At 40.8% G+C, this 15,248-nt stretch overlaps 1 protein-coding gene across 2 annotated transcripts in view; it reads right to left on the bottom strand.

The window, feature by feature from the left end:
- Positions 1-15,015, bottom strand: part of Dusp16 (dual specificity phosphatase 16) — an 84,435-nt gene extending 69,420 nt beyond the window's left edge. Inside the window, exon 1 of one of the 2 annotated variants that reach the window (XM_059258703.1) lies at positions 14,823-15,015. The gene's annotated coding sequence lies outside the window, so the exon portion shown is untranslated. Of the gene's footprint in view, positions 1-13,756; positions 14,136-14,822 lie in introns of those variants that run through there. The other variant, XM_059258704.1, reaches the window with a different exon arrangement.
- Positions 15,016-15,248: the final 233 nt, after the last annotated feature.

The raw sequence follows: 15,248 nt of genomic DNA on the forward strand, positions 1-15,248 counted from the left end.
ATACATCTTATGTTGGACAGGAAGGCGTTTCCTTAGAAGTCTGCACTAAAGGTATTTATAGACTATACACACATATCTTTCCTAAAATTAAGATATAGAGGCTAAGTTATAGCTTAGTGGTACAGCACTTTCATAGTATGCAAAATGTCACAAAAAATTATTTTTAAGTGTAATTACTTTTTCATTCTCAATGAAAATTTAGAAAAGTACTGAACAACTATCAAAAGCCAAGACAACTTTAAAGAACTTTAATCTTCTTTACCATCCATTGTTGGGGATATCACCCAGCAATTAAGATGACCACACAGTACCATATCCTCTCAAATCCTGTCCATTCTTCCGATGATAAAATACTAAGTGGTCAGAGGAACAAAAGAAGAGAATTATCTCAGGGCTGGCAAGATGGCTCAGCCTGGCTTGCCACCCAAGCCTGAGCTAATCACATACTTCTGAAAGAGTTGCAGTAGCAGGAAAAGGTTTCTAAGTAGAACAGTCTGAGTTTGACCCCCAGAACTCATTTTAGGTTGGAAGGACAGAACCAACTCCACAAGGAACCACACACAAGCTGTGGCCGCGCGCGCACACACGTACACACACACACACACACACAGACACTAGCACACATGACTAACACACAGACACTGACTCTAATACATACTACACAATAATAAAAATACATTAAAAGTTAACTCAGATTATCAAATGCAATGCTCTGTTTTAGAGTTGAGAAAATCAATGCCCAGGTGCCTCTAAATTAACTCTACAACTGACTGGAACCGAAGCCTGTATAATCGTCCCTAAAATAACGAAGAAAACAGATGCCGTGTTTTAGGAGGAACACTAGAACAGTCTCCAGACTACAGACAGCTGTTTAACAAGTTACCAATGCTCTCCTTTCTGCCTAACTGCAGCAGACACACACTTAACTATTCAACAGACCTTTCCTCCTGCTCCAAAAACCTAACAGAATCCCAGTTTTAAGCTGAAAACTAGGTGCCTCAGCCAGGTGATACATAATACACACTAAGCCACCACTTCCCTAACTCAACATTCATTGGCAACATCTCTCTTGTGAGTGGGGGCAATCATGCAAAACAATTCAAGCAAATGAGACTTGAGAGGAAACAGACAAGAGTTTCTATGAAACACTGTTGAGTTTTAGTATGGTTTGGTTTAGGTTTAGTGAGGCAGGGTCTCACTATAGAACAGGCTGGCCTAGAACTCACTATATAAACTACACTGTCTTTGAATTTGCAATCCTCGTAACTTCTGTCCCCCAACTTGAGTACAGGCATGTGCCAACTACACGAAACTTAAGGGCCTGATTAGGCAGGTACAATAGAAAGGACCACTAGCTCTATTCTCTTCCTCCCTCCTGCCTTGAAAAGGGATATGAGGTCTAAACTAAAGCAGCCATTTTGTGACCAGGCAGCAACAAGTGTCAGGATACTAAGGAAGCGTGAAAAGATGGCAGAGTCAAGGACTGCAGAGAACTAGGGAGCTTGATGACACTGCTAAGCAGCCTAACAGATGCTGAGACCTTGACTGGACTCTGAACTGCTTAAGTAAATTATAAATGGCTTGTGGTTTAAGTCTCTGAATGTATAGCTGAAGGTAGACTTGAATTAAAAATATTTCCCCCCTGTGGCATGCTGTGCTTTTCCTGCTTAATCTCACCCATACATACAATATATTCTGCTTATACTACATAAAAATGGAAAAGAAGAAAGAAGGCAACAACGACGACGAAAACGAAGACAAAGGAGAAGAAGAAAAAGAAGAAATAATGCAGGAATACAACACTGTTCCTGTACAGAAGATCAATTTAATTACTTTGCAGCTTGATATGTGGCTTTATTAAATAAATGCCATCAATGGAAAAACTCTAGGATAAAAATGATACTTTTTTGTATCATGTTTGGTCTTTCCTTCTGCCATTTCAAATCCCTTTTAGGAACAGCACCACATATATAACAAATTGATAAATAGTATCTACCTGAACTAAACTCCTGTCTTCTTTAAAAGTCTTAACTCCATATTAAGAAAACGTAAAGCATTAAATATCATTCTTTAATTTGGATCCTCAAACTTTGCCTAGTTAATATTTGCATACACTGATGACTGTAGCCTAACACTTCAAACTCTTCACACTCATTACACTGCTAATTCCCCCAACTGTAACTGAATACATGGGACATAACAGAATTTGAGTACTGGTAAGAAATAAAAATATCAGTCAGTTATTTTAACTTTTACTCTATTTTGGTGTTTGTCTCTGACTCTTCATACATTCATTCCGGTACTGCTGGGGCCGAATCCAGTATCCAGCACACCCTGCAGTCTTCCACTAACCCCTCTCCTTCAATACTTAGCTCCATTCTCTGACTGCAACCCAGGAGGATAGCAGAATATGAAGATACACATATCCACTCTTCACTCATAATTTCTCCTTTCGAATGTCTGTTTTCAGTTATCCTTCAGGGTTCTCAGGAAAATTAAAATCAACAGCCTCCCTCTGAGTTGAATAGAACAAGTAACACTAAAGGATGTGATCCTCTCTACCCTCTTGTCATTCAAAAGAAAAAGAGACCACTGATTTTAAATATGGATAAAAAAAAAATATGGGGCTGGAGAGATGGCTCAGTGGTTAAGAGCACTGACTGCTCTTCCAAAGGACCTGGGTTCAATTCCCAGGACCCACAATTGTCTGTAACTCCAAGATCTGACACCCTTACACAGACAGACATACATACAGGCAAAAACAGCAATGCACATAAAATAAAAATTTTTAAATTAGTATGAACATGTGTAAGTGCACAAACGGGGACAGTAAATCTTAATGTTTTGGTAGTAAAATGAGAAGAACACAGAGCACTTCCACAGCACACCTAAATACAATGCCTGTCTTCAGGAAAAAACACTTAGGCAACTGAGTTATGAGTGTTTCTCAGAGAACTCCATTCTGATTTAAAAGGATAACTTGCAGACAACTGGAGGAATTCATTTTCTCTGAAATGAATGAAGTGAAGCCTCTCTCTTCAAAACTGTCAATACTGATAGCCAATAATAAAGTTCAGAATTCTGGAAAACAAATTCACTACCAAGATCTTGACTCCTTTCCATCTCATATTAAGGAGTAGTGCTTGGTTAATACTGTATAATCAAATGTGAATTTTGAGTGAAAAGTTCAGTAAAATTGAGTAAATCATTATCTTCCAAATGACCATGCATATTACAAAATGAGACACGGGTCAAAGATTCCTAAGAATCACAAGATGGACCAATAGATATTTAATATTAGAGAATACAAAAAATCCATGTAGTCTCGGATTCAACATTGCAACTAATCTTTAATATCCATATTTATTTAAAAAGACCACTAAACAGTCCATCTTTTTCAACTATGTATTTGAGTATAGTCTGATTTCAGTCTTTACGTACTGGAACTAAAACAGCAGGTCAGATACTGAATTTAGAAGTTACAGCTATGCAAACCAAGCCATTCTATATTCTAGTCTATTCTGTTAGCCAATACATTAAAAAGAGCAAAATGCAAAATAAGACTACATTGTTCACTAGATTTGGAAAAAATTAGTTTTTTACATCATTAATGTTAACTGTTAGTATTAAGTAAAAAAATATTTTAAACATTTCAATTTCTGGTGTGTTACATAATGACATAGTTCACACAAAGATACTTGGAGTACTCAATTTTTAAGAGCTAAAGATGTTTTGAGACTAATATGCCTGAAAATCACGGTTTATGGCACCATACTCCCCCCTCCCAAAAAAGCAAACATCAGAGTACTGAGTTGGGCCTGGTGACACATACCTATGATCCCAGCACATAAGGGAAACAGAAGAGGGGACCACAGACTCAAAGCCAGCGAACTACAAAGCAGAAACCCTGTCTTTAAAAAATAGTCTTAATGCTGGGCAGTGGTGGTGCACTCCTTTAATCCCAGCACTCAGGAGGCAGAGGCAGGAGGATTTCTGTAAGTTTGAGGCCAGCTTTGTCTACAAAGCAAGGACAGCCAAGGCTATACAGGAAAAACAAAAACAAAAAAGATCTGGAACAGGCTTTCTTTCAGGCCACCAACCAGCTCCCAAATCATGACACAGAGACTTAATATTAGTTATAAATGCTTGGTCTTATCTTATGCTTGTCCCACTAGCTCTTATAACTTAATTTAACCTGTTTCTCTTCAACTACATTTTGTCTCAGGGCTTTTTATATTTCATTCTGCAAGTCCTACTCTGTGTCTAGCTGGCTGGTGGCTGCCTGGTTGGCTGGTCCCAGGAACTTCCCTCTCTTTCTACCTTGTTCTCTCAAACCTAGATTCTTCTCCTATTTATTCTCTCTACCTGCCAGCCCTGCAGATCCCTCTACTACCTAGCTATTGGCCATTCAGCTTTTTGTTAGACCAATCAGGCTCCTTAGGCAGGCAAGGTGAAACTGCAACACATCTTTACATAATTAAACAAATGCAGCATAAACAAGTGTAACACATCTTTACATAGTTAAAGTAATATTCCATAACAAAGATCAGATTTTTAACAACATGGTATGACTCACTAATAAGGTGATATTAACTGTGAAGTAAGGGATAATCATGCTACAATATACAGACCCAGAGAGGCTAGGCAACACCAAGGGGGGGGATGCACGGATCTCCCTGAGAAGGCCAAATAGAGATGCCCTGGTTGGACTGAGGGCAAGTGGGCATGGGAACTTGAGGGATTGGGTTGGGGAGGGTGGAAGGGGACAGTGCTGAAAGAGATGACTGAAAAGGGGGTCTTACAGAGTTGGGTAGAAGCCAGATGCAAGAGAAGCTTCCACGAGTCTGCAAGGATGGCTCCAGGTAGACTCCTGGAAGCGGTGGAAGCATAGCCTGAACTGGCCGTCCCCTGTGATTAGATTGGTGACTATTCCAGTTGTCATTAGAGAGCCTTCATCCAGTGACTGATGGAGGCAGATTCAGAGACCCATGGCCAAACAATGGGCCCTGCTTGGGGAATCTTGCTGAGAGGGAGGAGGGATTACAGGAAAGACGGGGTCAGGAACATCACAGGAAAAACCACGGAAACCACTAGCCTAGCTCATGGGAACTCACTGAATCTGAACCAACTGCCAGGGAGCCTGCATGGTACCAACCTAGGCCCTCTGCATATTTGCAACAGTTGTGTTGATTAGTCTGCATGTGGGAATCCTGGCAATGGGAGCAGGGGCTGTCCCCAGTGCTTTGACAGCTCAGGAACCTATTCCTCATGCTGGATTGCCTTGCCCAGCCCGAATACAGGGGGAGGTGCTTAGTCTTATGGCAGCTTCATATGCCATGCTTTGCTGAAGCCCATGGGAGGCCTGCTCCTTTCTAAGTGAATACAGAAGAGGGGTAGATTGCCCCCCCCCCCCACGCAGAGGAGAGGAGGGGGGAGGGGTGGGAAAAAGAGGGAGGGGAAGATGAGGTTATGAGGTTGAGATGTAAAATAAATAAATAAAAATAGTAATACTCCAGAAAAAAATAGTCTTTGTATTTATACACACGTACAAAGTATAAATCAGAATATTTTGACTCCAATTTAGCAACACTTCTTACTTTGTGATTCAACTAAATTACTCAGTGTCTATCTCCAAGGCCGTAGTTCCCTCATCTACAAAACAGAAAATACTGAATAAAAATCACAAAGTATGTCAAAGCATGTACTATAAACTATAAGATATTACTGTAAGATGTCAAAATTGAATTTTAAGCACTTCTTACCTTTCTATAAAACTTCCCCCCGTATTACAATTTTGTTACTAAAAAATTTACAGAAAATGCAAAATAGAAATCTCTAAGTAACCAATTAGTTCAAATGCCAAAACATCTGTTTGTTAGGATCAATCCATGTGAGTCTATTTAATGGGTAATTGGGATTTATTAATATATAAACTGGGGAAATATACTCACGAATACAGAACTGAGTAAACAGCTGAAGTCATCCTCTGTTCTGTCCAGGAATGAATGCACCTGGCCCTCCAGTGTCCCATCACACTGAGAACAACATGACCCCTCTCCCTTCCTTTTAAGAGGTCACATATGAAAGCAAGAAGCACTGCCTCTTTCGGGCATAGCCCAAGGTCATGGGCAGTGCAAATACCACTACACTTCCCCTTTCTGACTAAATAAGAAAGTTCTAAACCTAATATAAACGATATACAATAAGAACAATTATCAAGTATTGTCCAGGAGAAATAAAGGGTTGTAACATAAACAAAAGTGAAAATACAACCAACAAGAACATCAAACAAGAAACACATACTAAATGTCCAGAAATGTCCAGACCATAAGTGGATGGCAAACTAGAGATTACTCCAATAGCTATCCTATCCTGAAGAATCTAAGTCTAGTACCTATTATGTTCTTAGCTAAGATACGAGAGGACTGTAACTGTAACTATCTAGTCTTCAACCCCATCAAAGACATGAGAAGGAAAATAATATTTACCTGAATAAACAGAAGTACAAGCAAGCAACTTCCAAAAAATTGCAAGAATTGACAGAGACAACTGGCAGCCTAGACAGTCACCTAATGTTTCTCAGCACTGTTGAGGCATCCACTTTTGGATACAGGCCTAGAATACCTGACAGACCATTATCAGAAGCAGGAATTTTCAAAGACTGTCTTACCCTGTCTTGGCAAGGTTCAGCAGTCACTTTTCCTTGTGTCCTGCTCATCCAGAAAGGACAGCATGCATACTGTCAGCAGCCGAGGCCTTGGGAATCAATTAGTTGATTCAATCACATTTTAAAAAATGAGTTCAAAAGGCCCATAAACTACCAATAAATCAGCCCAAGTTCTTTGGTGGGCTATTGAGATACTGCTATTTGGATTTATTTGTGATTACTATAAATTACTGTTGGGCTGACAATTTCAATTGAGATCAGGAACACCTACATCTTTTTTTTCCCCCTAAACCAAGTTTTAGTATTTTTCATGCTGGCATCTTCCAGGTGTGAAGGAAGGAAGACTCTGCTCTAGCGGTGCTATGCGTACCTCCCTAGTGCCCAAGGCAGCACTACCTCCCACATCCATGGCAGCACCTGGTGATGTTTCCCTCAAGAATTAAAATGTATGTTTCCTAAATGCCAGTGTGGGGGAATGGGCTCTGCATGGACTCCTGTTCTCCAGGCCAGCATCTGTAGACTGTCTAGGCTAAGTTAGTGTATGTAGCCATATGGGTGCACGTGGCTACCATTCAGACAGGGAGATCTGGACCTCTGCAGATGTGAGGTACTATGTTCATTTGTAGACTTCGTGTTTGAGTTTACAGTTAGGAGACGTGTTACCCCATTGGTTCTTTTTGAGCAAGCAAAGGTGGTTTTTTTGTGAATGAACAAACCCTGCCTTAAGTCCCAAAGTACCCATCTTTGTTGCATCTTTTTGTTTTGTTTTGTTTTGTTTTGTTTTGAGCCAATTTGAAGCAAGCTTTATTAAATACTGGCCAGGATGATGGACAATGGTCAACTCCATACCCAGGATTCCCAGAGTATGGCTCAAAACATTTAATTTTATTGTGTTTCTTTCTCCACATTGATACTTGATAATATATACTTCAACACATTATTGTGTATTTCCAAATATATGCAAATATACAGAAAAGAATAAACTCCAAAGTATCCATTACTAAGCTTCAACAATATTGTTTTTTTTATCCCTGCTTGTACTTGTGTCTATCCTGAAGTTTTCAAAACAAGTACCATGCATATGCTCCTAAATTTATCTTTAACAGACCAGAGTTTAATATAATGATACCATATAGAATTCCATGGTCAAGTTTCCTAAATGTCTCAAACAGTCTTTGATTTTGGTTGGTTTGTATATCAGTGTATCTTTCTTACTAGCTGTTTTTCAAATGAATCAACATTTTTAACTAGAGCTATGAAGGAAAAGAAAACAATACCATGTTAATGTTTCATATGTCATATACAGTTCACAAAGCAACGTCAAGAACTATTTTCCTAAGTATGCTCCTCCACCAACTAAGTCACAAAAACAAGCAACAAAAAACAAAATACACTATAAGTCATCACATGATACATACACTTGAATATTCTGAGAAATGACTACAAGAAGACATAGCTCAGCTGCTCAGTGAGGGAAAGAACTATAAATTATGAAAAGAAAGAGGTGACAAAAATCAACCATCTGCCATTTCAAAAAGGATGAGGTCAGGTCAGCAACAAGGCAAAAATTCAATGAGTCAGCAAATGTTTATCAAAAAATTATAGTGCTAGGTACTATCCTAGAATGTGAGTTATGTATTAAACAAAACTAATACACACAAGGCCTGGAATGTTGCTCAGTTGGTAGAGTGCTTGACTAGTGTGCAAGAGGACCGAGGCTCAATGCCCAGGGCTGAAAATATACACCAAAATATGTTGTGGAATATTACTCTAACTATGTAAAAGTTATGCTGCGTTTGTTCAACAACGTAAAGATGTTTTGCATTTGTTTTACCTTGCCTGCCTAAAGCACCTGATTGGTCTAATAGAAAGCTCAATGGCCAATAGCTAGGCAGCAGAGGGATAGGAGGGCTGGTGAGCAAAGAGAATAAATAAGAGGAATCTACACTTGAGAGAAAGTGAGAACGAGGGAGAAGAGAGGGAAATGCCAGGTAGCTGCTAGCCAGCCAAGCAGCCGCCAGATAGACAGACACAGAAGAAGCAGGAAAAGTAGGACATACAGATGAAAGAATGAAAGAAAGGCAAAAAGCCCTGAGGCAAAACGTAGATGAAGAGAAACAGGTTAATATAAGTTATAAGAGCTAGTGGGACAAGCCTACACTAAGGCCGAGCATTCATAACTAGTATTAAGTCTCCGTATCATGGTTTGGGAGCTGGTTGGTGGCCCAAAAGCAAGCCTGTTACAAAAATAGATATATAATACAGACAAGTAGCATGTATCTCTCTACATGTATTCTCATAAATATTAAGGGGGAGGAGTGGACATATTAAAATTAATTACCTTGCTGTATCAAAACATATATGGTGAACCTTTTTCCTATAAACTGTACCAATCAACTACCACTATCATACAGAGATACTAGGTAAATATTTTCAAGGCACACAAGTCGGGTTAGTTTTTTGTTTTGTTTTAACTATTATTATTATTGTGTTTGTGTGTGTGTGTGTGTGTGTGTGTGTGCACAAAAAAACATACAGTGTTCAGGCTTGCATGCCATGGTGTGCATAGAGACAAGAGGACAACTTTATGGAGTGGGTTCTGGGGATCTACCTAACTCAGGTTGCCAGGTTTGCACGTATTTGGGACGACTATGCCCTTATCCAGTAGGCTATCTCAGGTTAACTTTACTTACATAAACTACAGATCCCCGGCATTTATATCCACAAAGCTTTTCTAAATGAAGTAGTTCAAGAGAAAAATCAAAGAAACACTTGCTTGGTGTGGTGGCTTATACCTACAAGCCCAGCAATAGAGAGGCAGGGGCCAGAAGATTGCTACAAGTTTGAGAATAGCCTAGACTACATAGCAAGCTCTAGGCCAGACCAGCCATAGTTACACAATGAGACCCTATCTAAAATAAAAAAAAATTTCCTTTCTTGCCATAAAAGTTTCTTTCATATACTTATCTGCAATGTGTCAGAATATGACCTTGAGAAAAACTGGTTAAGTACACACAGAATAATTTTTGAGACATTTTTCTTCCATAGAGAGATACACAGTAGAAACACTTTATGGAGAGCTAGAGACAGGGCTCAGTGGTTAAGGGTACTTCCTGCTCTAGAAGGGGGCTGGAGATCAGTTCCCAGCACTCATGTCTGATGGCTCACAACCATCTATAACTCCAACTCCTAACTCCACCCAGGTCCTGAGGATCTAATGCCCTCTTCTAGCCTCTTCAGTCACCTGTACACACAGCATCCATTCACATAAATGCACACACATACATAAACACGTAAAAATAAATTTTTCTTTAAAAAAAGTGAGGGACACTTTATAAATTTCTTTATCTCAATTTCAATTCTTTACCCAAATTTTAAAGGTGTAAAAAAGAAATGGGAAAGGAGATACAATATGTTTCTTACAGAATGCTTAAGCAAAATACAGTGATGTGGTGGCTTGTGCCTATAATCCCCAGCATTCCAGAGGCTGAGGGAGAATTGCTATTAGTTCAAGGCCAGCCTGGGCTACATATTGAGTTTCAAGCTAGTCTGGGCTACAGTATTTTGACATTATCTTTTTAAAAAGAGGGGGAGGGAAATCCATGGGAGCAACACCTATAATCCAGTATTTCAAAGGTACATGCAGCAGGATCACAGGTTCAAGCACAGCCTCAGCTACATACTGAGTTTTAGACCACCCTACGTGATATGAGAACCTCTCTCAAAAAAATCATTATAAAATCATAATCAAAATAAATTATTCAGAATAACTGGGAATGAGATAAACATGTACCTCACTTGGTGAAATACTTGCCTAGCATGTTTGAGGCCCTAAGTTCAATCTCTATCACCATCCAAGGAGTGATGGTGAAGGCCTGCAATGCCAGCTCTTGAGAGGTGGGGGCAGAAGGATCAGAAGTTCAAGGTCATCAGTAACCTGGCACACATGGAATCCTGTCTGAATAAATAAGTTGATTAAAATAATGACAGAAGAATAACTGGAAACTTCCTTAATCTTTCTTTTATTACCACTCACCTGACAGGACTTTGCAAGTACTGTTTACTTGCTTATTGTCCTTATTATGTGGCCCTACTGTTTTCTCCTATCAGACTGCAAGTTTCATAAGGGCAAAGACTTTTCAGTTAATAGCATTCAATCATAAATTTGCTGAATAAGCAGAAGGAAGAACAGTTACTATTCAATCCCCCTAGTTTCCCTGTCTCAACACACAGTATACACAGCCATCCATTAAGGTCAGGGTCAAATTTTATTATCTCTGAACTACATCTGAGAACTGTTTATCTTTGTGTGTGTGTGTCCACACACACAAGTGCACCTTAAAATTCTTATAACCTTTCACTCCTTAAGAGCATCGACCTGGCCATCCATGTAAACACGGTACTTTATCCAGGGGCATGGTGGTGCACACCTTTAAGCCTAGCACTCTGGAGCCAGAGGCAGACAGATCTCTGTGAGTTTGAGGTCAGCCAAATCTAAATAGTGAATTCCAGGCCAGCCAGAGCTACAAAGTAAGATCCTGCTTCAAAACTAAATGAATAAACAAAACAAAATAAACAGCATGCCTTTAATGAATATTTTTGATTTGCATGTAAGTTAATTTGGAAATTTACCTAGTAACTTCAACATTTTATCATTTATCTCTCCCAACTCAAAATGGGCCACGAAACTGTAGTGGGTCCTTCTACTTTAAACTTCTCTCTGGGAATTAAGTTTTTATGCTCTCATATAGTTGTATAATCATGACAATCCATTCCCTCAACCCTAGATTGTATTTTTTTATGTAACAACAACAACAACAATGAAAAACTGACTTTTTGGTGACATGAGACCCATGTAATTAACTAATACCAATCAGGAAGGAGGTGACGTTTTATTATTATCTTCTTTTGTTGAAGCACCAATGGGTATTTTTCCACTTATGCCTCTTTCCTTTCATGCCAAGATGTATCCCATTTCCTCCTATATTGGTCATACCCTGGCAAGTTTTTTTGTGTGTCTGTCCTCAGTGATCTGCCTTCGATCCTTCTTTGAACCACTCTTGTTTTCTCCAGTCATTTATTTGATTAAATTTCTAACCTATATCAGTCAGTCTGTGGATAAGAATGACCTCTTGTTAAAGTACAAGCCTGCTTCTTTACCTTCAACCAACCTTCATGACTCTTCCTTCACAAAGCCAATCCTTTATCTATCTGAATGAAAGAAATACATAAAAATAACAGATTACACAATAATCAGGGGGACATGACATCTGGCTTTGAAATATATGTAGCTCTGGGAAAGTTTTATGATTTTGCTTAAGCCAACATTAGTAAGAGTTTTCTCCTGTGATGGTGAGTATCAGTCTCACTTCTAAAATCTGATGCAGTTATCACTTTAAAGACAATCAAGCATCACGTGTGTTTTGTTTCCTATGAGGCCTTCTTAACACATTCAATCTGTTGAAATATGTCATAAAACTTGTTTTCTATTACTCTTGGTTATCTTTTAGGGCAATTTTAATGCAAGTGAGAGTTCCCTATATTAATCTACTTCAAGTTATGCTATCTTCTGTTGGAGAACTCAAAGCACTTAAAAAGCACTGAAGGGTCCAACGAAATTATTAGTCCAGGTAAGACACAACAGAAAACTGTCTGTTGGAAATTCCAGGAACACATGAGACTCCAGGATAAATTACACTGGTAAATTACAACAAATTTTATTTGGCAGGACTTTATGATTGGTTGAAAATAGAAAAGGCTTAATAATGGACACTTATATAAACTTGCTTCCTCAATATGTTAAGCCCATAAAATGAAAATTCTATAAAATTCAATTTCCTAATTCAGGCAGTTATAGAAAAAAGCATATTTTAAAATCTCAACATCATTCCTGCCCTTCTCTTACCTCTAGCCAAAGCTCTCCAAGCTTCTCAGACTTACTTTTTTTTTTTTTTTAAGGGGGAGGGGAGCATGGGTTTATATCTGGGGCCTCACCTAACTCCAGCCCAGACCTACTCTTAAACTAGCTGACCTCAGCCTCCTCTTTTCCACTCCACAAATAAACTTTTGATGTGCAAGAACGGGTAGGGGGACTAGGTTACCAAATCTTCCTTTTTGCCCCCTTCTCAACTACTATAACTTTGACCTTTGACCAAACAGACCAGGGGATTCACTGGTTAATTTCATATTAACATTTAAATTTTGTAGGTATTCAATTACATTCACCAAGCTGAACCAAAGGGCAGGAACCTCCAAACTGAACAGAGTGGGGGAGGGGGGTGATTGTGTACCTCTGTTCCTGGCCCTGTCCTTTATAATTTACCATCTGAAACACTAAAGTAAAATCAACACAATTTTAAGACACCTACTTCACTTGAGTTGCTAACATACCAGAGATTAAAACAGACAAAACAAAAAACTGTAAATATCATTACCAACAGTTTACACTTTTAAATATCAACTTATTCACTAATTACTAAAACTCTAAGCTTATTTCTAATTTTCTCTCCATGTGGGACTCTGATAAACACAAATTACTGCACCTAAAAACTAATTCAAGCTGCCGTTAATTAGCCTGAATTTGTACATAAGATGGTACATGTTAACAAAAAAAAATAACAACTTCCCACATTGTCTTCAAACACAGTAAATTCCACAGCTTTATTTTTAAAACAAAGACAAAACCCTTTTGCAGTGCCTAGTCACGTTTTGACTAAAACACACAGAGCCAAATACTCGTTTTCAATTTATTTCTCCAAGCTGCTGGTCTTCACCAAATACAGAATTCTACAAATCTTAATTATAGCCTCCCAAACTGTGCTCACCAATATATGTGATTTTCAAGCAATTAAAAAGTAATTAACTGTTAGGCTTTTTTATCCTTCTCTTGAGATTTTACCTTTAAAAGTCTCTTCTTAAGGAGATGAAAAGGTGCAGTTGTCAAACTGTACGTACCACAGAGTGGCTAAGGAGGCTTTTTCCCCTGACAGTCTATTTCCCAAATGGTTAGAAAGTCTTTTATGGATGGCAAATCACACACACACACACACACACACACACACACACACACGACAAGGACAAGAAACATACCTGGTCATTTTCGAAACAGGTTGGATAGGTTTGATTCACTTGTAAGAGCAGAGTATTTACTTATAATCTTTTGAAGCAAAGTGGCGGCTGGAGCACTGGGTAAATAAAAACTTCAGAGGTTTTAAAAGCCTCATCTTAACTCATTTCCCCTTGGTTCAAGGGGACGGCACAGCCGGCCCCACAGCAAATGAGATTATGCAACAGGTTTTTCCTCTCTCATCACGGGCTGATTAGAGGTGTGCGTTCTCCAATCTGAGACACCCAGGACTTCAAAAACACCAAGGATCTTTGCAACAGACGTTTAAGAAAGTTCTTTCGAATCCTGCAGTAGCCATTCATTTGAAGATCTGCTTGTACTTTCCCCAAGTTTATGATCAGCTTTCTGTAGGAAATGAAGCCAGCACCCGCTCTACAAGAGTTTGCATACAGGTCCCCCTCAGTGCTGGTTTGGTTTTTTTTTTTCCTACATGAAACTACACGATACACAGACCGTCCCTTGTCTCCCCGGTTTTGTTTTTGGTTTTTATTTCTCACACTTTTACAGCTACTGTAAATAAAGAAGTCACCGAGGCACCGTTTTCCCCCCAACACGATGACGGGAGTCCCAGCATGAAACTCGAGGTTTGGGGGTGGGTTTTTATGGGGGGGGGTGAGTTTGAGGAAGCGCCACCGTCACTCCCCAGGTGGCCTCGCTGCCTTCCCCGAAGGTGAACCTGGGCTAATGGAAACCGTCAGGCCGGGGCCCCGCTTGGCAGGCGCGTTGTGTAACAGTGGGGAAGGCGGCAGCCGCTTCACCCGCCCAGGTGCCCGCGCCCCGCGCCGGGGAGCTCGCTCAGCTCGGCGCGGCGAGGCCGGGACGCGGGGAGCCCGGCGCGGCCGTGCGCCCTGGGCGGCTCGGGCCGACCCCCAGCGCGGCCTACGCACCCCCGCGCCCGCCTGCCCGCCCCGGGCTCCGGCGGAGCTCCGGGCCGCCGTGGCCCGCCGGCCCCCGGGGAGGGCGCGCGGCGGCCGGCACGAGGTGCGGACGCGCCTCCCCGCCGGCCCGCGGCCCGCGGCGCGCACTTACGTGAGGGGCCGCCGGGCTCCAGGCTCGCCCGGAGCGGAGCGAGCGTTGTCACCGCGTCGCCCGGCCGTCGGCGCTCGCGCGTCCTCCTCGCGGCCGCGGCTTCTCCTCGGAGGGGTGGGCGGGGAGCTTCAGCCAGAGCCCGGGCGTTTGCAACTTTTCTTCACTTTCTCTTCCACCGCCCCCCGAGAAGGAAAGGAAAGAGGAAAAAAAAAAAAAAAAAATGTCGACAGGGATGAAGAAGTGGAGGAGGTAAAGTTGGGGGGTCCGCGCGGGAAAAGTGGAGCGGGGGAGAGTAAATGGTTGAAAATGGCATGAAAGCCCCCCCCCTCAAAAAAAAAAAACCCGGTGACACCCGCAGGAGGGGACCGGGGGGGCAGGGTGGGGGTTGGGGAGAGAGAAAGAGTCGCTGGTCAGGAAACTTCAAGC

Source organism: Peromyscus eremicus, chromosome 3, assembly GCF_949786415.1.
Source record: "Peromyscus eremicus chromosome 3, PerEre_H2_v1, whole genome shotgun sequence".
NCBI lineage: Eukaryota > Metazoa > Chordata > Mammalia > Rodentia > Cricetidae > Peromyscus > Peromyscus eremicus.